This window comes from Heliconius melpomene, chromosome 21 (genome assembly GCF_056956725.1).
Source record: "Heliconius melpomene rosina isolate 202511_hmr_F chromosome 21, ASM5695672v1, whole genome shotgun sequence".
In the NCBI taxonomy this organism is placed as follows: Eukaryota; Metazoa; Arthropoda; class Insecta; order Lepidoptera; family Nymphalidae; genus Heliconius; species Heliconius melpomene.
The window spans coordinates 12,808,785-12,831,526 of NC_140409.1; the positions used below are offsets into that span (position 1 = coordinate 12,808,785).

At 32.3% G+C, this 22,742-nt stretch overlaps 1 protein-coding gene across 1 annotated transcript in view; it reads right to left on the reverse strand.

The window, feature by feature from the left end:
• bma (SCY1-like protein bma) overlaps nucleotides 1–22,742 on the reverse strand; it is a 123,804-nt gene that overhangs the window by 72,019 nt on the left and 29,043 nt on the right. The window lies entirely within an intron of this gene.

A 22,742-nucleotide genomic window follows, 5' to 3' on the forward strand; every position in this document is an offset into this window, starting at 1 on the left:
CGAGTTGGATTGTATGGACGGGATGTACGAAATGGGTTCGATTCCCGGCTGTCTCGTTTTGCTTTTTCTGGCAGTTCGTGAGTCCTTGCTCATTGACTTCCGTAACAGAGTCCGGTGCTTTATCTTAACCTCAATTGGAACCCATAACCATCACGTTAAGCGTTTACCAAAATTTTACCAAAATTAGTGGACTCAAGTATCGTTTATACACTAATACGTTTTATACATTTTCTTTAAATATAATCCCGTCAAAAACATAAATGTAAAATGAAAGCCAAGTTCAGTAATAAAACATATGCTTTCAGCGATAAAAGAAGTGAGATGTAAATGTATGCCAAGTTTAATGGTCAGTCCTGAAATTTATTTTTAACAATATAAAATATTTTATAACAACTGTAAATGCCCATTCTTCTTACAACTTGGAGACTTTATTTATGTCTAATATCTGATTTGGCTAGTTTTCTTATGAATTTACAATAGAATCTGAGTAGAATACAATTTGAATACATTCATTTATATCGATGTAAATTAATTTGAAAACTAGCCAAATCAGATATTAGACATAAATAAAGTCTCCAAGTTGTAAGAAGAATGGGCATTTACAGTTGTTATAAAATATTTTATATTGTTAAAAATAAATTTCAGGACTGACCATTGAACTTGGCATACATTTACATCTCACTTCTTTTATCGCTGAAAGCATATGTTTTATTACTGAACTTGGCTTTCATTTTACATTTATGTTTTTGACGGGATATCATTACTTTTTGTACAGAAATCATAAGTAGAAAGGTTTATAATGTAATCAAAATCAAAATATTCTTTATTCAATTTGGCCATTACAAGTACTTTTCCTATAGGAAGCTACTACGGCAAGAAACTCAATAGTTGCTCAATAAAAAACTCATAGGACATTTCTGTTCGCCGAATAAACCAAGTAGGACACCATTGTGATAATACACTTCTATCTTAATCTATCTATCTATATATATAAAAGGACTTGTCCTCACTGACTGAGGTAAGACGCACGCACAGCCGTAACCGCTGTGCGTAGAAACGTTAAATTTGGACAAAAGTTTACTTTCGTAATCTGGACATCCACTAAGAAGGGATTTTGAAAAATTTAAACCCTAAAGGGGTGAAATAGGGGTTCAAAGTTTGTATGGAAAAAATTTTAAATTGGCACTGATTTTTCTAAAATTTGAAATTTAGATTTTTAAAAGTATGTAATTGAACACGTGTTTCATCATTTTCTAGAATTCTCCCCCTAAGGGTGCAAATAAGGGGTTGAAAGTTTGTATAGGTTTTTTTGAAATCGTCACCAATTTTTATAAAATTTGAAATTCAGACTCTTAAACATATATAATTAAACATATGTTTCATGGTTTTCTAGAATTCACCCCCTAAGGGTGCAAATAAGGGGTTGAAAGTTTGTATGGAAAAATTCTTAAATCGCCACCGATTTTTATAACATTTGATATTTAGACTCTTAAAATATTTAATTGAACATGTGTTTCATGGATTTCTAGAATTCACCCCCTAAGGGTGCAAATAAGGGGTTGAAAGTTTGTATGGAAAAATCTTTAAATCGCCACCGATTTTTATAAAATTTGAAATTTAGACTCTTAAAAATATTTCATTGAACATAAGTTTCGTGGTTTATTTTAATTCATCCCCTAGGGGTGTAAATAAGGGGTTGAAAGTTTATATAGAAAAATCTTTAAATCGCCACTGATTTTTATAAAATTTGAAATTGAGACTCTTAAAAATATTTTATTGAACACGTGTTTCAAAGTTTATTAGAATTCACCCCTAAGCAATAAGCAAGCGAAGCTGCGCGCGTCCGCTAGTACTGTACAAATCTACTGCAGCCTTTATTTCGGAAGTAGCTCCGTACGTAGTTAAGCAAAGCATGTCTTCTTTAGAAGAGTAAAGATTCCCGTTTCGAGCGCTAGTGTAGATACTTAAATCATTCCAGTTACGACATACGTACTCTACCATAGTCTCGCGCAATTTATTAGTTTGTTGTATATCAATACGCTCAAACGAAGAATATGCAATAGCATGGAAGAGACAGCTCCCATCGGGAGGCATTGGAACAATTCGGTGTAAGGTTCTTGTTTCAACCACAAGCAATTCTATTGAACGACTCATTGTTCAACATGTCTTGGAAAAAATATAAACAATAAGTTTATTAAGTGCTGACGGTACAAATCTGAATTGATATGATCCCAAGGTCGACTTCGTTCTCTGCCGTTTCCACAAGTGTTCCTAAAACCAGTAAAATCATGAAACCCAGGCCAAAAAAACCATTAAAATATGAGCGCCTTCGTACAATAAAATATATCTAATATAATTAGGTATTTACTTTTTTATTATGGTCAATAATATTATGTTTTATTACTCTTAAGACGATATTTAATTATATATGAAAATAGATTATATTTATCTATGAATCTCGACTATAGTTTTTATTTTGTTGATTAAATGACAGTTGTCAGATTAGAAAATAATGAATGTATGCTGCGTTTAGAAATCTGATATATTTATTATTAATTTTAGTATTTTGTTGGAATAACTCAACACGCAATGCCTCCAGAGTTCTATGAAAAGAGGGGAACTGAGTGTCTTAACACTAGGTTCCCTCTGTCTACCCCGCTATGTGTGGGATACATCGTAAAGCGAATTTATTTATTTTTTATTATTTTGTTTAAGTAATTTTTAATTTTCTCTTTTTTCTCTTATTTTTTTTATTAACAATTACTTAAATTTTTACTGTTAATAATTACTTTATAATTACTTCTGTTAAGATAGCTGGTAGGCTGCATATATCAAATTAAAAATCAAACCAGCTTCACGCTGTATCCCGCACACAGCAGAGTAGACAGAGAGAATCTAGTGTTAAGACACTCAGTAACCCCACTTTCCATTGAATTCTGGAGGCATTGCGTGTTGAGTCACGGAACTCTCCGCCGCGCCTTGCCTCGACACCAGAGCGAAGAAATGGAAATATAAGTTTAAATTAATATTTCATTTCCTCGAGTGGGAATCGAACTCACTACCAGTCGGTTTAACAGTCACACTTTGTGCCCCTGTACCACGACTGACCTTACAGATAGTATATTATTCTTAAATTTTATATATATTTCTATCAATATAATTATTTTTTTTATATTTATTTTTTAGTGTATTTTTTCTGTTTTAGGCTTCTGTACCTCGAAAGCAATAAAACAGAACCCTTATAGGATCTTATATAGGACTTAGTACTTAAATATTGTAATAATAATTTAATATCAAATACGTTAATCGACTATGCAAATACTCTTAGTATAATAAGTACTAAAACATATGTTTAAATTATAATAAATAATAATGAAGGATGTTAATCCATTTATTATATTTTTATATTTGTACGTGAAGCCCTTGAAGTCCACATGATGGCAGGCTTTGTCAGGACATAAATTAGAGGCATCTTCAGCTACAAATGGAGACATATCTTATCTTATATTATAAAATATACTTGAAAGCATCGTGTTGTTTTAGATGGCTTACGTAAGTAATAGTGAAGTTAGTCTCCATAACAAATAAAATATTTACTAACGCGTGACATAAATTAAAGCAACATATATATAAATAATGCATTGCTCTTATTTTTTTGTCAGGCGCTAAGCCTAAAAATCAATTATCATGAACTTTGATTGCTATGATTTCTTTACAGGCACTATAAGTAAATGTTCCTAATTGAATCTATTTATTGAAAAATTATAAGAAAATATTAAAAAAATACTAGTTTCGGATTTTTCCCTTGATATACACCCAATTACTTAACCGGATGCTAAATTTCACCATTCTAGGTCATCTGGAACTTGGTTAACATTAAAGTCTATAGGTCAGTCACCCCCGTAAAAATTTACGATTTTTGGACGTCATTATCTAAATAACTGTTTGAGCTGTGTTTATGAAATTTAATGCACGTATACTGGTAGGGGGTCTAAATATTTGAACCAAATATGACAGCTTTAGATGGAATAGTTTTTGAGTTACGAATAGGTAAAAAGTGGCTTCAAATGGTTCGTGTAAAATAACACACGGTGCTGCTCGCCAGTTTTGTTTGTAAAAACACTTGGCTACGCACTCCGCGCGTTTTAAATTTTTATATAAATAAATAATATAATAAATAAATAATAATATAGCTTTAAATATATTGTAGTACTTAAGCATTAAAATAACAACTAAACGGCTTAGAACAAAACGAAAGAAAATCCTGTGATCGTAGCTATTGATAAATAAAATCCCAGGATCTCTGGCTGGTAGCGCATTGGGTCAGGGTATATCTATAAATGCGCAATGAGAGGCTATGGATTTAATTTTAATTTAGGGGAATTATCTAATTTCATTTTTCTTGAATTTGGATCAAGTGGATAAAAGAGTGTATTGACACTGATTTATTTATGATTACAATTGAAAAAAAAATGCTAAGCTTAAACTTAAAATAAATACTTAAATATTAATTATCTCAGGACCGATATATCCTCTAGGGAATGTGTTTCCATGTAATTTAGTGGAATGATAATCTTATAGGATTACGGCTTTACATTGTTTACGTTGTAATGTATCTATAACATACATATATTACATACTGTATATAATGACCGCAGGCAGAAATCGACCTTTTCAAAGGGCTTGCTCGACCTCAATGGTTCAGGGAATGAATAGAATATATATATATAAGTATATAGAATTATGTCGATGGTAACAATGTATTCGGAAGGCCTATTAAGAATTTATATAATAAGAAATATGAAACATAATTTATATTCGTATGTAGAATTCTCTATATTTTTCATAACTAAAGGAGTTTTTCTCTTTGTTTTGTGTTTTTGTTGCTGTTATCGTTATGGGTTCGATTCTTTTATTGTTCGTTTGTTTTTCAACTTTGCTTATATATCGCCTGTTGCTTATTTAGTGTTTAATAAGAAACTCAAAAGTTAAGCGCCCAAACTCTAAGCATTGGGTGGTGAGTGGCGGAACTTAACGCCACGTGTTCTCTTGTTAGCAAAGCGAGGAAATGAAAAATATGAAATGTTAGATAGTTCTTTTCCTCAAATGGAAACTGAATCCACAATCTATCACATTTACAATCGCATGCCTGTGTCGATACGACTGACCTCAAATATTTCTAAGCATGATTATTTTTTTCTTTTGTTATGTAGATCGGGTTTGCCTCTACTCTGCTAAATAAAGGAGTGGGTAACTATAAAAAAAATATTCGTCTGTTTTTTATTGAAGTAAATGACAAACAAACAAATATTTTTATAGTAGAAATTGCTATATAGCATGTATATTGACTTGGTGATTCTATGTAATGTTTAGAGTTACCAATCATCTCTCTCAAAGTTTATGTTATTAAGAAGTTTCAAGCTATAGCTGTTTCATACACTTATGTATTTATGTTAATTTAGTATTATAATCCCTATATCAAATGTGGGTTTTGATGCCGTCGGCGCGCGCACATGTTTGTGATTATCGGCTGATTGTGGATTCGATTCCCACTTGGGGAAATTAAATTTATATTTTCATTATTCTGATTTTAAAGTTGATTTGATTTCTTTTTGTAATGTAGGCACTGTCAATTCATTTTCCTTTCACATTAAATGTAGAGTGTCTCGACACTCCGTTTTCTGCTTTTCTGCTTTCAAAATCAAGATATTTAGGTTTTTGTGTTTACTTCAGATTTGAACTTACACTAATTGGTACCATTTTTATTTTTTACTCTACGCTGTATCCTGCATATGCTACGGTAGGCATTAGGAACCTACTGTCCCTCCGTTCATAGTTCATATCCTCATTAAATATAAAAAAAAACTAGGGTAAGATAAATAAAGGTTGTTGAGGCGGAGAGCCTAAACAAACATAATAAAAGGATGGCACTGTTACTTCATTTCTCTGTCAAGATCCCTACAAATTCATTAATAGTCAGTAGCTAATCTAAATACAATACGTTTCAAAGATAACCGAGATCAAAGAAATACTATGGCAGTATACAAGTAGTATATGTAAGGCGAATGTTGTGAATATATTATTTATTGTTATATTTTTTTTTAAGTAATCTTAATAGTTAGTTATTTGAAAAATGTAAATCGACAAAATAAACATAATTTTAAAAGAATTGGATTTGGTTTTTTAAAAGAATTAGGCAGAGGGAACCTAATATTAAGAAAGGAGAGAAAGAATTGATAATCAATTCCCCTATTACGCGTAATTTTGAACATTCCATACCGTTGCACTTACAGTCCCACTACGCCACGACTGCATCCGGTTACATTTAAAAAAAAATTAAGTTATTAAAAGTGAACTCAATCTGAACGAACTCGTGGTAACACCCGTACTCTTCTGTAGAACTCTAGTTCTTATTCTAACAGTTATAGCTCCAAAGGCCCTTAGATTTGGTATTTATGCATCTGTATTTATATAATTTATATAAAAATACAAATAGGAAATAATGAAAAAGCTTCCCGATTGTAATGTAAGATTAAATAGATATTCTCTTTTATATAGTGGAACTCAGCGCCGTTAAATAATATATTATGTCATTTCATCATATATATATATATATATATACACAATTTTTCTTCAATTCTTAACAACAATGATTAAACATCCCAAGGCTAAAAGATAGTAGTAAATCTTTATAAGTTAAAAGGAATAGAAAAATATATATGGTATAAAGTACAAAATCCCTATTAAATCTCACTATTTTTATCTATCTTTAGAGCCTTGGATATAAAAATATAATGATATTATTGATTAAGTATTAGCGCATCCATTAGATGTTACTGAAATGTTTCCACGTAACTGATTGACTGTTCAGTAATTTCGGTGTTTTCTATGAAAATATGTATTTATATTGTAATATAAATAAATTTTGACACTATAGTAGCGCAATGAGTCTCTATGAAAGAAATCACGGCGTTTAGTTCTGCCAAACAACACACAGTGTCGATGAAGTTATAGTAATTCTGAAGAAAGCCAATTAAAAATATATATTTCTTCAGATCAAATCATATAATCCACTATAACTAATATAACTAGTTCATATTCACATTGAAAGAAGGATGACTGAACTCATTAGTTTACATATAAATAGAAAATATCGATAAAACTTGAATTTCAAACTGAAAAATAAAAAAAAAATAGTTAAAAATGAAAGTTAAATTGGTAATAAATCCGATTAGGCTCAGTTAAGTGTACAAATACAACGAGAGAACAATAATATAACGGTCTATTTCCCGAGGATTTTAGTATAACACATTATACAGATGGATGGTTTTTGCCTAATTTGACCGGAAAACCATAAATGTAGGTTATGTTGTGAGTGTTTAACTGAGCTCTCAGAATTAATTATTGGCACAATATTTTACAAAATATAATACAGAATGTCTAATAAATCAGCTACACGCTATATCTCGCCCACAGCAGGTTAGGCAGAGGGAACCTCGTGTTAAGACACTACGTTCCCCACTTTCCGCTGAATTTTGGAGGCATTGCGTGTTGATTGGTGGGACTCAACGCCGCCCTTTGCCTCGACACCAGAGCGAAGAAATGAAAACATAAATGTATATAAATATTGAATGTCCTCGAGTGGGGATCGAACTCACAACCGTCGCGTTACAGTCACACCCTTGTGCATCTGCGCCACGACAACCTCTATAGAATTTCTAATATTATAATTATCTATAGTTTGACGCCACTCGTGGCACTGGGGCAGAAAGTGTAACTATAAACGCGACAGACTAAGGGTTCGATCCCCACTCGAGGAAATTAAATATTTAATATTTTCTTATTTTCATTTTCTCCGTTCTGGTGTCGAGGCAAAGCGCGGCGTCGAGTTCGGCCACTCAACACGCAATGTAGTGTCTTAACACGAGGTTCCTACCTTAAATGCCTACCCTTAAGTGTGCAGTATACAGCGTGATGTTAAAAAACAAATCTATATTTTATACATTAAAACATTTTTTACTCATAATTATTAAATAAGCACAATTTTAATTTGCCAGTTTCAGTAATAAAACAAAGCCTGGAGTTGGATTACGCCACTAAATACGCAACTGGAAGATAAGGCGACGAATGGACAACGGAGTGTCTTAACACAACTCACAGCTTACCCTGTTCAATGCAGCGTGAAACTAAAAAATATAATATGTTAAAATAAATGTGCTAACTCTTTAAAATCGTGAAAGAAAAGTGGGAAGCCAATTGATGCAGGATATCCGCACTAGGGCATTCCCAGGCTTAGGTATTCGTTGTTTTAAAAAAAATATCTTTAAGAAAATAATCGATAAAGCTAGTTCTTGCTGTTAACTAAATATTCTTTATAATATAGCTGACCACCACCACAGAGACCGTGGTGGTGCAGTGGAATTGTGTCTTTCAGAAAACGGTTGTGAGTTCGATACACATTGAGGGTAATTAATTACTTTAATTTTCTATATAAAACACTACGTAACTGAAAATATATATCCTCCATGTATCTCGTCTTAGCAATGTCACATATGAATTTTTCAAGTTTGTTTTGATCAACGAAAAGTAAATTAGATAGAAAGATATATTTTCTGTCCTTTATGTTATTTTTTAAAGAAAATAAAGAGAACATTTAAAAAATATATTTACGTTTTAATCTATGGCAATGTGTTACAGCTGAATATGAATGAAAATAACAAGAATAACTGAATACAAAAAAGAAGAATAATCAAAATATAAAAATATATTTTTCTTTTCGTTGAGAATCGAATCCGTAAGCATCAGAGTCAATCGTTAACAATAAAAAGCGGGTTCACGATTTTTCCCACAAAAGAGGATAGGCAAAGGGAACCAAGTGTTAGAACACTTCGGTCTCCACTGGCCACCGATTTTTTGAGACATTGTGTATTGAGGAACTCAACACCATGCTTCGTGCACCAGAGCAGGTAAAAAATATATATAGTCATTCGATGCCGCCGACCAGAAGAAAATATAAATAAATCATCATTATTTCTTGTTTAGAAAACAACTTTTAAAATTCGATATCATATTTTTCCAACAAGTTGTATTAACAAGTTAAGTTATAGCTGTATTTTTTTATCGAAACTCGATCAATGTCAAGGTACCGGCACGTGCGAAACTACGGGTGGATTTAAAATTAGCTATTAAAATAAGATTAGCTTTTATAAATATATTTTTTTAATAGTTCACAACTTTATATTTTCTTATTAGCTTTTATATATATTTTTTTAAATGTGCGTGTGTTTTTAAATATTTTTAGTATGAACTTTTTTTCGATAGAAATTGAATTCACGTTTTTGTTAGCACCACACTGTATCCCGCACATAGGAAAATAGGTAAAGAGCAAACCTGGCAATGTAGTGTTAACACTCTCTTCTCATTAAAACACTTTCTCTCATAGTTGTGAATTCGATTCCAATTCGGGTCAATAATTATGTTACACTATTTTCATTTCCTCGCTCTAGTAAACAATGCACGGCGTTGAATTTCGGCACTCTTATCGCAATGTTTCAAAATAGAGACAGAAGGTGGAGAATGGAGTGTCTTATTCCACGTCATATCGAGACAGAGACATAAAGCCACTTAAAACTACGTAAAGCATAACAAATTGAATATAAAACAAATATAATCACTTAATTTTAACAAATTTAACACGTACTAAAATTGAGTATCGGATCTAAAAATAAATTTAAAGGATGAAATTAGCTCGTGTGACCACAGAAGTTCCGCATCAGTCCACACACCGGCACCACCCCCCTTTGACTATTGAGTGGGTGTCGAAACTTTAGCTAGCTGGTATATGGTTGGATATAGCTTAATTACGTTTGTAATATTCTATTTACATTTAAAATGGTTGTTTAGGTTTTTGGTAATATTTTAGAAATTATGTTAATTTCTTTCTATTTTCATGAGTCACTCGTTTTTTTAAAAACCATGATGTCCACAATGATGTCCACCTTAAAACGTAATGTCTCGAAAACTGGACGGAGCGTGGGTAGTGTCTAAATTACTAGGTTCCCTCTGCCTATCCTGCTATATACGGGGCACAGGTTAAATGATTACTTACATCGGACAGTTGCTTCCCAATTTATATACTATAATATTCTCTTTGTCCGACAAAATATACATTGTCATAGTAAACATAGTGACAATCATACGATAGGAACGAGAAATAAAGAAAAGATTATTACTCTAAGTTTTCGCCTCCAAAAAGTTAATAAATCTTTTATGGGTCTGAGTATACGTGTATATAATAAAATTCCGCAGTGTATTCTAGATTTGCCACTACCAAAATTTAAAATATCAGTAAAAAAAATTCTGACGAGTAAAGCTTATTACACTGTTCAAGAATACTTAGAGGACAAACATGTATGGAATTAATGTCTATTGAATGTAATGCAGGATAGCTGCCAGCTAATGTAATAGATTGTGATTGTACCATTGATTTTGAAAAGAGCAACTGTTGAGTTTCTTGCCGGCTCTTCTCAGCAGAACTGCCTTCCGAACCGGTGGTAGCTTTTTGTTCATATGTTCATTCGACGATTCAAAAGTGCTTATTATAAGTTTATTTGAATAAAGAATATTTTGAATTTGAATTTGAATTTCGGACTATGTTATTTGCTTTACGCTGCATCCCGAGCATTGCACGATAAGCAGAGGGAAACTAGTGAGAAAACACTTCGTTATCATTAAGACATTTCCGTTCCATACATTCACCCTGCTCTCGGATCTCAACGCGCTGCTCTCGCGCTTTGGCATGTTGCACGAAATAAAAATATATTTTTTTTATTTCCTCGATTGGGGATCGAACCCACAACCTGTCGCGTGTACAGTCGCACGCTGGCACGCCCTTGCACCACGACTGGACTCAATAACAGTTTTTTATTACATACTAACTAACACTTTAATGATACCTGAAAGATTAAATCCACATCCTTTAAGTGCTCTACGTAGAATTATATTAAAAGGAATTTTAATATAATGTTATGTAATGCGCTAAACGAATATCAACCAGTAGTTTCTCAGAAGTAAACACAAGTGCAACTCATCACTCCGTTACGTGGAACTGGAAGGACAACAAATATGAAGAGTAATTATTATTTTCGTTCGTTATTAAAATTAAATAAAATTAATCTCATTAAATCAAAATTAAATCTTACCGATTTTATTGGAACCTAGTGTTAAGACACTCCGTTCCCCACTTTTCGCCGAATTCTCGAGGTATTATAACTCAACAGATTCATTATTACGCTTACTGACGAAATCATTGGACTTAGAAAGCTGAAAATTGGTTGTAGATAGTGTAGGAAGGGTAGAGAAGGTATAGCAAATAAAAATAATAAAAAAAGGCACAAGGGAGTGACTGTAACGCGACGGTTGTGGGTTCGATTCCTCGAGGAAGTGAAATATTTATTTACGTTTATATTTCCATTTCTCCGCTCTGGTGTCGAGGTAAAGCGCGGCGTTGAGTTCTGCCACTCAACACGCAATGCTTCCAGAATTCCGCAGAAAGTGCGGAACGGAATGTCTTAACACTAGGTTCCCTCTGCCTACCCTGCTGTGTGCGGGATGCAGCGTGAAGCTGATTTTTCTAAAAAGTAATCAATGCACTTTACGGGATAGAATCTAAGAAAAAAAGCAAGTTTACTGTCATCCACTTTGCGATAAAGTGCAATTTCCTCTGACATTGAACTTGAACTTAGCAAGAAAGCTTTTAATAATAAAGTCCTCGTGTGTATACTGGGTAGAGTAACTTGTATACTAAGCCGGTACAGGTATATATTATAAACTTTCATTTTAAAATAGTACTTTTTCACTTATGTTGTGAGCTGTGAATTATATTTTTTATCCAGTTATAAAAAAATATAGGGGGCCGTCGTTGCGCAGCGGCACAAGGGTTCCCAGGTTCCCTCTGCCTACCCTGAAATGTGCGGGATACAACGCGAAGTTAAAAAACATGTTGAACTCAACGCTGCACTTTTTTGTTACTAGAGCGAAGGAATGAATAGAATTTATCCACCGAGCGGGTATCTAATCCACAATCGTCACGTTCACAGTCATACTTAACCGCTGGGCCATGACGGTCTCAACAAATTATATAAAACTTATATTAATTCTAGATATCACATTATGAAGTTCGGTATGACACTGTATTAACATTAATACTTTTAACAGCTTTAGCGATGCTACGCTGGACATTTAACCGCCTGAGTTTTCAGTGATTGATGATTTCAATTTTGTATTTTTGTAATAATAATATCTTTTATAATATTTGATTTAAATTTATTCGAGCTTCGCTTCGCTTGTAGATACAAGCGTTCGTCTATTTTTTAGAGTAGTGAACACGTATTATCTTAACATTAAGTGAAAAGAGGGGGACGGAGTGTGTTAGCACTAAATTTTCTCTCCTTAACCCGCCATATACGTAAAGCTAAAAAAGGGACTTTGTATATTATGTTCGGATAGAAAGAGGTAGCAAAGAAAATAATTATGCCAAATACTTTTATTTATTTAATAAAGGTTTTTTATTAACTTTAATAAAAATTTAAGACATGGCGTAGTGGAGCAGGGGCACACGTGTGTAACTGTAACGGTAGTGTGTTCGATTGTCACTCAGGGGACATTATTATTATATTATTTATTAATATTTCCAATTATTCGACCTATTCGTTGGTACTACTCAACAGAAATATTTCAAAAATTGTGCGGAAACCGAGAAACGGAATGTTTTAATATTAGGTTCCCTCTGCCTACCTGTATGCGGGAACCATCGAGCAACTGAAAAAATATTTATATAAATGCTTTCTTAGGCAAACAATTATTTTATTCAAATAGTCGGTAAGCTATTTCAGTTAACTGAAATCTAAATATAAAAGAAAGTGGTTCAAAAGAATCAAATATACATATTAAATACAATAAAAACATCGATAGGACATTATAAACGTATAATTTCCGTAATCACCACCCATTAGGCCCCAATGACCTTTTTATATAGAAACTTATATGATATATACTATATATACTATATACAGGGGGTTAGTAAAAGGTTAAGTCGATGTTATCACTCTTATCAGTTATCTGTTAGACAGCTACATTTGTCTTACTCTAGTTTTAAATCTATTTTACGATGTTACCACGCTTTCCAGTGTGTTTTTTATTTTATTATTGTGGCTTCTTTTATTTATGTAGTGTTTTAATGGTAACGGTGAGATTTACGCTTTTCTGAGCGTTATTAAGTATTTTAAATCAAAGTGCGTTGTTGATTTGAGAGAGAGAGATCGATCTTGAGAATTATCTTGAGATGCTGTTTTCATTCGTAGATAGCGGAAAATGGAGGGTATCCTGTACACTAGGTTCTCAATGCCTATCCTGCTATATGCAGAAAACAAATACTTATACAATAAAAAATGAAAAATAAATATTTGATAAGAAAAATAAGTTTTTGTATTAAGAAAGAATTTGCTATACCTATCGCCATATATATCTTATTTTCATACGTGATGTATTTTTCAGGTTACGAAGAATCCACAATAGAAGATAATCCGCATCTAAACGGAATTTCTAAAGAGTTTCGCTGATGGATGAGTGTGCGATGATCGGATATGTCAAAAAGTAATACTTTTGAAGACAAATTAATGTTAAGGAAAGATATATTTTTTAATAATAATAAACTAAAATGTAAATATACAGGTAGTGGAAGCCTGGTGGTCCTTCTTCCGTAATTGACTGCAATAGTAAAAGACAGTAACACAATATATCAAAATAGAATAGCCCGAAAACTTAAACGAACTGAACTTAAACGAACGAAACTTTCAAAGTTGACGATTAGGTATCTGTGTAAAGTTTAAATTAATTTATGAAATGTCTACAGAAGCTAGGTTAGGATTGGGCAAACATATAAAGTAATTGCTCAAGTAATAGGTAAGCCTCTCTTGTTATAGACTTTTACGACTTCAGCTTCAGTAACGAATTGAATTATGGTAGTATAGGAACGATATATATAATTTTATACCCGATTTGTGTACACACAAATATTATTGAAATAAATAAAAAAATGTATATTCACGTTTTTTCTCTTCGAAACATTGCGTATATAGTGGTGGAAGTTAACGCCGGTTAATGTATCTACTAAAGTAGAGATGCGAAAAAAATATTTCTCGAGTGCAGATGCAGAGAAACTACGGTGCCCAATTAATAAAATTATCATATTTAAAATATTCTTATTTGAGTAAGCACGGAATTTTACTGTTAAATAAGATAGAAATAACTATAACCTATATTTCTGTATTCAAGTGGAAGTTTGGTAATTAAATGATTGTTACTAAGTCTTTCTCTGTCACTTTCTGTCCTGATAAAATTTTATAAAAAAATTGACTAAAAACTGAAATAGCATTGAACTCAATTACTTTTTTTAGCTTCATGCTTTGTCTTGGATCTAGTGTTAAGACACTCCTTTCCCTTTAAGACACTACCACACATGTTGAGTGGCGAAACTCAAAGCCGCGCTTTGCGTTGTTACCAAAAAAAAAACGTTAAATAATCCTCGTTAAAAATATTTTCAATTAAAGGAAAGTTTCGTACATTTCGAAATATTATCTTTATGGAGAAGTATTACGATTATCCATTACCTTTTTATTTAAATATCTGATATAAAAATCAAAATAGATGAATGATATAAAAAAATATCACATCGCTACTAAATTAAAATTTATTTTAAAAAATGGTGAAAATAGAAGCATTTCATCACCAATTCAACCACCAACATAATCACCATTACCACAATAATCATCCTCATCCTTAACCAATCCTCGTCATCCTCCGCTCGGATATAGGCTCTAAGCATCCAACCATCTCCAGGCACTTTACATAAGTTATGTATATTTATTATTGTAAATTACCACACACACCACTATTATTTTTTAAGTTAAAATAAAATTTCAATTAAATAATATATTATCGTTTTGGATTAAACGACGATTTGTGATAGCGTTGAGTCAAATCTCTCAAGTCTTTGTTAGACGCGTCGACAGTATTGAAACATCTATTGTAGTACTCGTAGCAGTACAGATGTAATTATTGATGACCTTGATTGTTACCTACGCTAAAACAACATAGGCACAAGAAACCTACTTTAGATATAATATATATATTTAAATCATTATTGAGTTAACAGCCTGGTAAGACATAACGCGGCGTAGAGTTCCGCAACACACAACGTCACTACAATTGGAGAGCCAATTGTTTCAATAGTAAATTGCTATTTCTGTCAGGCTATATATATATATATATTTGAGAATTTTAAAACTACTAAAAAAAACTTTTAAATGTGTAACGTAAAATTTCACGAACAAGCTGTCAAATACAAAATACGAGCTGTATTGTTTCGAACATGTCGATTGACGTGGATGCGATATTCTCGCGTCGTTTCATATTTCGCAACGTTTCTTTTTGACAGGTTCATTTCCTTAAAATAGAAGGCCCTTTAAATATATACTTTTATTTAGCTGTACTCTGCATCACGCACATATGAGACTAGGCAGAGGTAGTCTGGAAACCTAATGTTTAGATAATTCCATTCCTCACTTTCCGTAGAATTCTGGAGTCATTCCTCGAAGAAGGTCGCTTATAGGGAAAAAATAAAATAAAAATATGTTATGTGGTGTACATTAAAGTAAATTATTGTTATTACAAAAGTTAAATTCATTTTTGTTACTCAAAACCTTTCTAGACGCACGTCAACTAATAAGGCCTGAGCACCGGTAGCTTGGTTTAATAACATTAATTAATGTATTGATTGTTTCTACCTGTTACTTAGTAGTAGCGTAGCGTACTTTAAGAAACTGGCCAAGTGCGAGTCGGATTTGCAAAGGGTTCCGTATCTTTATCTATATATCTAATGTTGTATGGGAGCCCCATTAAATATAAATTTTATTTTGTTTTTTAGTATTTTTGGTTATAGAGGCAACAGAAATACACTGAATGTGAAAATTTCAACAGTTGATCTATCACAGTTCATGAGATACCCCTTGGTGATAGACAGACAGACAGACAGACAGGATGGATGGACAGCGGAGGATTAATAATAGGATCTCATTTTACCCTTTCTGTAGGCATCCTCAAAATTAGAGGTTATAGTTTAATTTCGTTTCCAAACTAAGTTAGACTTCATGATCTTTCCTATACTATATTAAATTATTATAAAGTTAAGAGTATAAAACTTAAAATATTGGTTCTTGATTCAGTAATAATTTCGAAAAACTCTTTCTACTATCATAAGTTGTGGGGATAGTAAGAGTTTACTTTTCCCATAACTAACGAAAATATTGATATTATTTTTTTGAATTTTATAATTATTTGTTATTTTAAACGCATTATTTTTATAGTTCCCCTTCCCTTATAAAATCACTTAGTTTACCGTCTGTTTGTCTGTCTGCCTGTCAAGACGGTTTATCTCAAGATAACGTAGTACACGTATATTAATCTTAGCTTGACACCTGTCAAGTTGAAATTAATTTCAAATGTCCACGTCTACGGCCACTAGGAATACAAAAAATAAGCCTCTGAGTCGATAATATCATCATACACGCAAAAGTTTTTGTCGCCTTGCCTTTATTAATTAAAATCTATAGGGTACTTTCCATAAATTATTTAATTAATATAATTTTGAAATTTAGCAAGAAGTGAAAACTTAGGGGAACTTCAAATTAAACCAAAAATGTCGTAAAATAAAAATTAAAAGTATTTTTTTTACAAAAATGCGTGCGTACCAATAAACTTAAGTTTGTCAACTTATCTAAATTGTACTACTCGTTAATTGAAAATTCTGAAATTGATACGGAACTCTAGGTGGGCGAGCCCGTCTCACATATTACCGGTTTTTTTATTTAACATGAGACACTATATAAAAAGTAAACATCAAAATACCATACACAATTTTCCATCCAAAAAAAACATAAGTATATTCTAAAATAAAAAAACGGTGAATAAAAAAACAAAAGAAAGATTTACATCTCTAAGCAAAAGTTTAATACTACTATAGACACTTGATCCGTATCCTTTTTTAACCTATTTTTATCTATATATATAAAATCGAAAGGTCACTCACTCATCACGAAATCTCAGAAACTACATGTGCTAGGAATCTGAAATTTTGCATAGGAGTTACTTATAGGACGTAGGTGCTCGCTAAGACGGGAATTTGTAATATTCAACTTCTAAGGGGTTGTTTTTGGGGTCGAAAGTTTGTATGAAACTTCGTTACTACAAATGCTAGGAGTCTCAAATTTTGCATAGACGTCACTAGGACGTAGCCATGGAGACACACAGAAATTAATAATAACATAGTTCACGCGGGTGAAACCGCGAGCGGGCCGCTAGTCATATATATAAATTACATTATTGTTTACTAGCAGACCCGCGAACTTCGTATCGCTTAACAGGTGATTTTTTTTTAAATATGTATTCTGCTATTCGCGACACCGGGTCAGCTAGTAAGATAAAAAAAATAAAAACTTAAATCACTTTTAACTGCCCCTGGGATTTGTTTATAGTCATTGCGAAAGCAAGCCGTACTGGAAACTGTAGTCTTTTAAGCTCGAATGGTATGTCAGTCGAAATCATTGGGATGCGGGGTATCAAAACGTCTTCTCATTTATACTTTCCTTTCAATATGATTGCTTCTATTACGTTATTCATTATTTTTTTATCGCTAATCGTGTGCCGTTACAAAGTTTCAGTTGGTTAATATTTCGCAACATTATAACTACACATTCAAGCTTTAATTGAAGGTTGTGAGGCGGCAATCCTGGCAAATCAAGTGAATTTAAAAATTCCGGTGGATAGTTCACGACATCATCTTCATTAGTTGCCGTATCAACTGACTTATGTGTCCTTATTTTGCCAGGAATGCCATCTTGAAAATGTATATTTAATTCATTTACATCAGTGTGTTTGGCAGCCAGTAAAGCTCTTTCGCTCCCCCAATTATGGAATAAATAATCAGCAACATTTCAGCAACATTTGGAAGCACTTTATGAATGAGTTCATCTTTTGATTACGTTAACTGACAAAAACAATCAGGAAAGGTGATGCAGCCAGTCAGCACATATATAGGAAGTTTGCCATTACCAATATCAATGAGTAGTTTAGAGAATATGTCTTCAGATTGATCATTTTGCAACATGACACGCATATTCTTGCTTAAATGTGATACCTTGACATGTTTCCACAATTTCGAGGACTTTAAACCTGAATTCAGTTCATCAGCTTGCATTGAACGTGGAACCACTGGCAATCCTCCTCCTTATAATAAAATCATTGCGCCACCAAATTGATTGGCAAACTTTTTACAATAACCTTACAATATTGGCAAGCAGAGTTCATAGGTCCAATAGCAACACACTGCTGGCATCAATTGATATATCGTAACAAAAAGCAGCTCGATTCAAATTTGCAACATTATCAGTCAACTATCGTGGTCACGTTCATTGCAATTTTCACGGGTACGATTAGATTCTTCTGACTAAATTTGTCCACCGCCTTATAGAAGGTATTTTTTGTAAGTCACAAATACACAACATTTTATTAATTTTATAAAATTTGTGGCTTTTAGATTTAGTAATGTAGACGCACAATGACGTTTACATTTCAATTGACATCTTACCATAGAAATATTGACAAATATTGACATGAAATTTTGAGGATTGATAGTCTAATATGTACTTAAGACTCTCTAACTTAAAAAACCTTCAGAGATAGTGCCAACTTAAAGCACACTTTCAGTTGCGTTAAAGAATAAAGTCTCTTTTTTTTCTCATTTATTTATGTACCACACAATAAAGAAAGTACAGAAAACTTATGATAACAGAAAAAATGTGTACAATGGATAACTTATCTCTAATAGAGATCTTTACCAGAAACCCTTGAATGTAGCGGATGTTAAAAGAAATGATTCGGGTGCGGCATTTTAATATAATGTTAATAATAATAATAATAATAAACCTACATACAAATATACATAATATTAATCAATATTACTATACCTACATAAATATATACAATGACATAAAAGAGTTAAAACAGAAAAAGAAAATTAATAAAAAAAAGACAAAGCGACTACTAAAGATTCTAATTGAGATTAAGAAATGTTGTGTTAATTTGATTTTAATAGTATTTAGAGATGGATTGCCCGACAGTATAGAGTTAGGTAGTAAGTTCCATAAGTGCACTGCTTGAACTATGAAGGATTTTTCATAGAAAGAGGTATTAAGTATAGGGCACTCAAGCTTTCTTAGAGTTACACATGAGCGTACAGGTCTTTCACTTGGAAGTGTCAATTGAAAACGCTCCCTTAAGTAAGGAAGAGAGTTTTTATATATGTTTTAAAGTAAAAAATGTATATTTCACATTCTTTCACGTGGACCTTTACTTCTGCCAGACGTCATAAAGGTTCTTTAAAATTGGGGCAAATTACATTAAAGTAAATCTAAAATTTATAATATATTATTTACGGACTATTTCAAGACCCCTCTAGCCCCAGACCCTAAGCAACCAGATCAATCCGATGGATTTATCATTTTCCCAGAAAGAGATATACCGTTATTTTTCTCTACTTTTGAAAGGATCCCATTTTCAAGTTAGTGAGTGAGTTAGTCTTCACTACGTGTAAGACTAATAGACCTCAAAATTTCACCTTTGCTAAAATGACGTCGGTCTGGCAGCTCTGGGTTCTTGGGCTATAATATTTATACGATACTAACGTCACTCAATTGTTTTGCCTTCCAGGAATCCAGCTACTTACATTTAAGCTTTATAGTAGTGTATTAAAGTCCAAATTGACTTTTAAGTAGATATTAATACGAATTTTTTGTATGGGAATATAGAAAAGTCATGATTTTGGACCTTTTCTGGTATTTTTTTTTCTGTCCGTTAGAACCATCCTCGTACTTCAAGGAATATTATAAAAAAAGAATTACCGAAATCGGTTCAGCTGCTCTCGAGATTTGCGCTTAGCAACACATTCAGCGATTAATTTTTATAAAAAAGAAGATATTTCGTATATTGTTTTGATATTATAAAATTACTTTTGCCTCCTTCCAGAGTGAGGTAATGAAAATATTAAATATTTCATTTCTTCAAATATTTAATATTTTCTTACTCAGAACCTGTCGTGTATACAGTCCGGTGCTTGTGCCACTGCGCCACAACGGGCCTCAAAATTATAAGAATTTAATTTTTTTTATCTGTGATACACATATATGTTACCGATTTATGGATTTTCTTTTTTAATTTTATTTAATTTGTATATATTTATTAAAAATATTTACTTAAATTTATATCATTTGGTGTTGAACCATTTTAAATAATAATTATGGTATTACGTAAACGTCAAAACAAATGTTTATTACGTAGAATAATTTATTTAAAGGTGACTATCTATCTATGATATCTTATAAAAATGAGCTGGGTGACTGGGGTTCCACATTAGATCCATTTTTTTTATGTCAACAGAAAATGCTCATCACGTTGAATAACTTTTCCTAATTCGTTGTATTGATATCTCTTATAGATAAGGCGGGCTGCTAGGGTCTCACATCAGGTATTCGGACTATCAAAATAAATTATAGCCTATATGTTGCCGAAGACAAATAGCTATGCAACAAAAGAAGTTTCATTTAAATCTGTCCAGTAGTTTTTGAGTTAAAGAGTCACAACAGACAGACAGACAAGAATTCCAAAAATCATATTTTTACCTTCTATTAGTTGTATTGAGTCCCCCTGACGTGTTTTTTTTAGTTTATATTCAATGTACAGATTTTATCCCCTTTACAGTTTTATCTATACTAATATAATAAAGCGGAAGAATTTGTTTGTTTGTTTGTTTGTTTGTTTCTTTGTTTGTTTGTTTGTTTGAACGCTAAGATCTCTGGATCTACTGGATTGATTTACTTTGTTTTTGTTTTGTATGAAAGCTGCATTCTTCAGAAGTGCTATAGGCTATATAACATTACATTACACATATATACTAATAAATTAAAATACTTTGGGTCTGAGCATACGTGTATATAATAAAATTCCGCAGTGTATTCTAGATTTGCCACTTCCAAAATTTAAAATATCAGTAAAAAAAATTCTGACGAGTAAAGCTTATTACACTGTTCAAGAATACTTAGAGGACAAACATGTATGGAATTAATGTCTATTGAATGTAATGCATGATAGCTGCCAGCTAATGTAATAGATTGTACCATTGATTTTGAAAAGAGCAACTGTTGAGTTTCTTGCCGGCTCTTCTCAGCAGAACTGCCTTCCGAACCGGTGGTAGCTTTTTGTTCATATGTTCATTCGACGATTCAAAAGTGCTTATTATAAGTTTATTTGAATAAAGAAAAAAAAAAAACAAAAAAAAAAAAAAAAACTTTCTAATTTGACATGCAATTTATTCTGCCATGTTAATAACAACCGTCGTCGCTACGCGACCGCGTTCGTTACCACGTCATTTTGATATTCATCCTTATGAAAATAAATATAATAGTCACTTTTAGCATTTCATCTAGATTGAAATTATATTTCTATAGAAATTATATTTTTATATTTCAAGCAGGCGTAGCCGCGTCCGGGTCCGCTAGTTATATATATAGATATAGATATATACAACTAATATCTATTATAAAAATATATAAATTTTCATCTTTACATAATTTTTATAAATGTTATTTAGAACTAAGGTGTTAAATATTAGTTTCATTAGTACTTTATTTCATAAAGAAATGTGTTAAAACCGACACGTTCATATAATTTAAAGCTAGCCAGTATGAAATTACAGGAAATTTAATTATAATCTATGCAAAAAGGAGAATGCAACAATCTGTATAATAGAGATATGTGGAATAGAAATAATATATTTATCTCGAAGTATTCCTTGGTCCGTTATAATTCGTTTTGCAATTTTATATGATGAAGTCGTTGCGGTGTTGATGTTAAATATCTCACTTTATTGAAGTTGTCGGTTCGAATTTCGTTCAAGTGAATGTTTATTTTTATATATGAATGTTTATGTTCAAAATTAATGTTTATAAATCAAATAGATCAGCCTCACACTGTTTCTCGCATACAGCTGGGAAGGCAGAGGGAACCTAGTGTTAAGACACTCCATTCCCCACTTCCCGCCGAAATCCGGAAACACTGCGTATTGAATGGCGGAATTCTTTACTAGTAACCTCCAAAAACTTTCACTATTCAGGTCCTGGCTATTATAACCCGCGCTGCTCACAAATATTACTGTCAACTGTTGTGATAAAACACAATGTAAAATCAAGGGGGTCAATTTAGTTTATTAACTTTTGTTATATAGCGTCACGCTGTTTCCCGCACACAACAGGGTAGGCAAAGGGAACCTAGTGTTAATACACTCCGTCGACATTCAAAACCGTTTTTTCCAACTGAAAATGAAAGTAACAATATTAAAATGAACTCGCCTAATAAATTTGAGACCCTGCCGCCGCCCGGCTTGGTAAACCGGAAGTAACATCAAAGTCGGTGACAACATTCTGGTGGAATTCGCAAATGAAATTAACCTTTACATAATACCGGCTCATAAGTATGTAATTTCATCGTTATAATTTTACAGTAAATTAATAATGTACTTTGTGGTGTCTTTTAAATATTAATTATTTTTATAGGTACTACAGGTATCGTATATA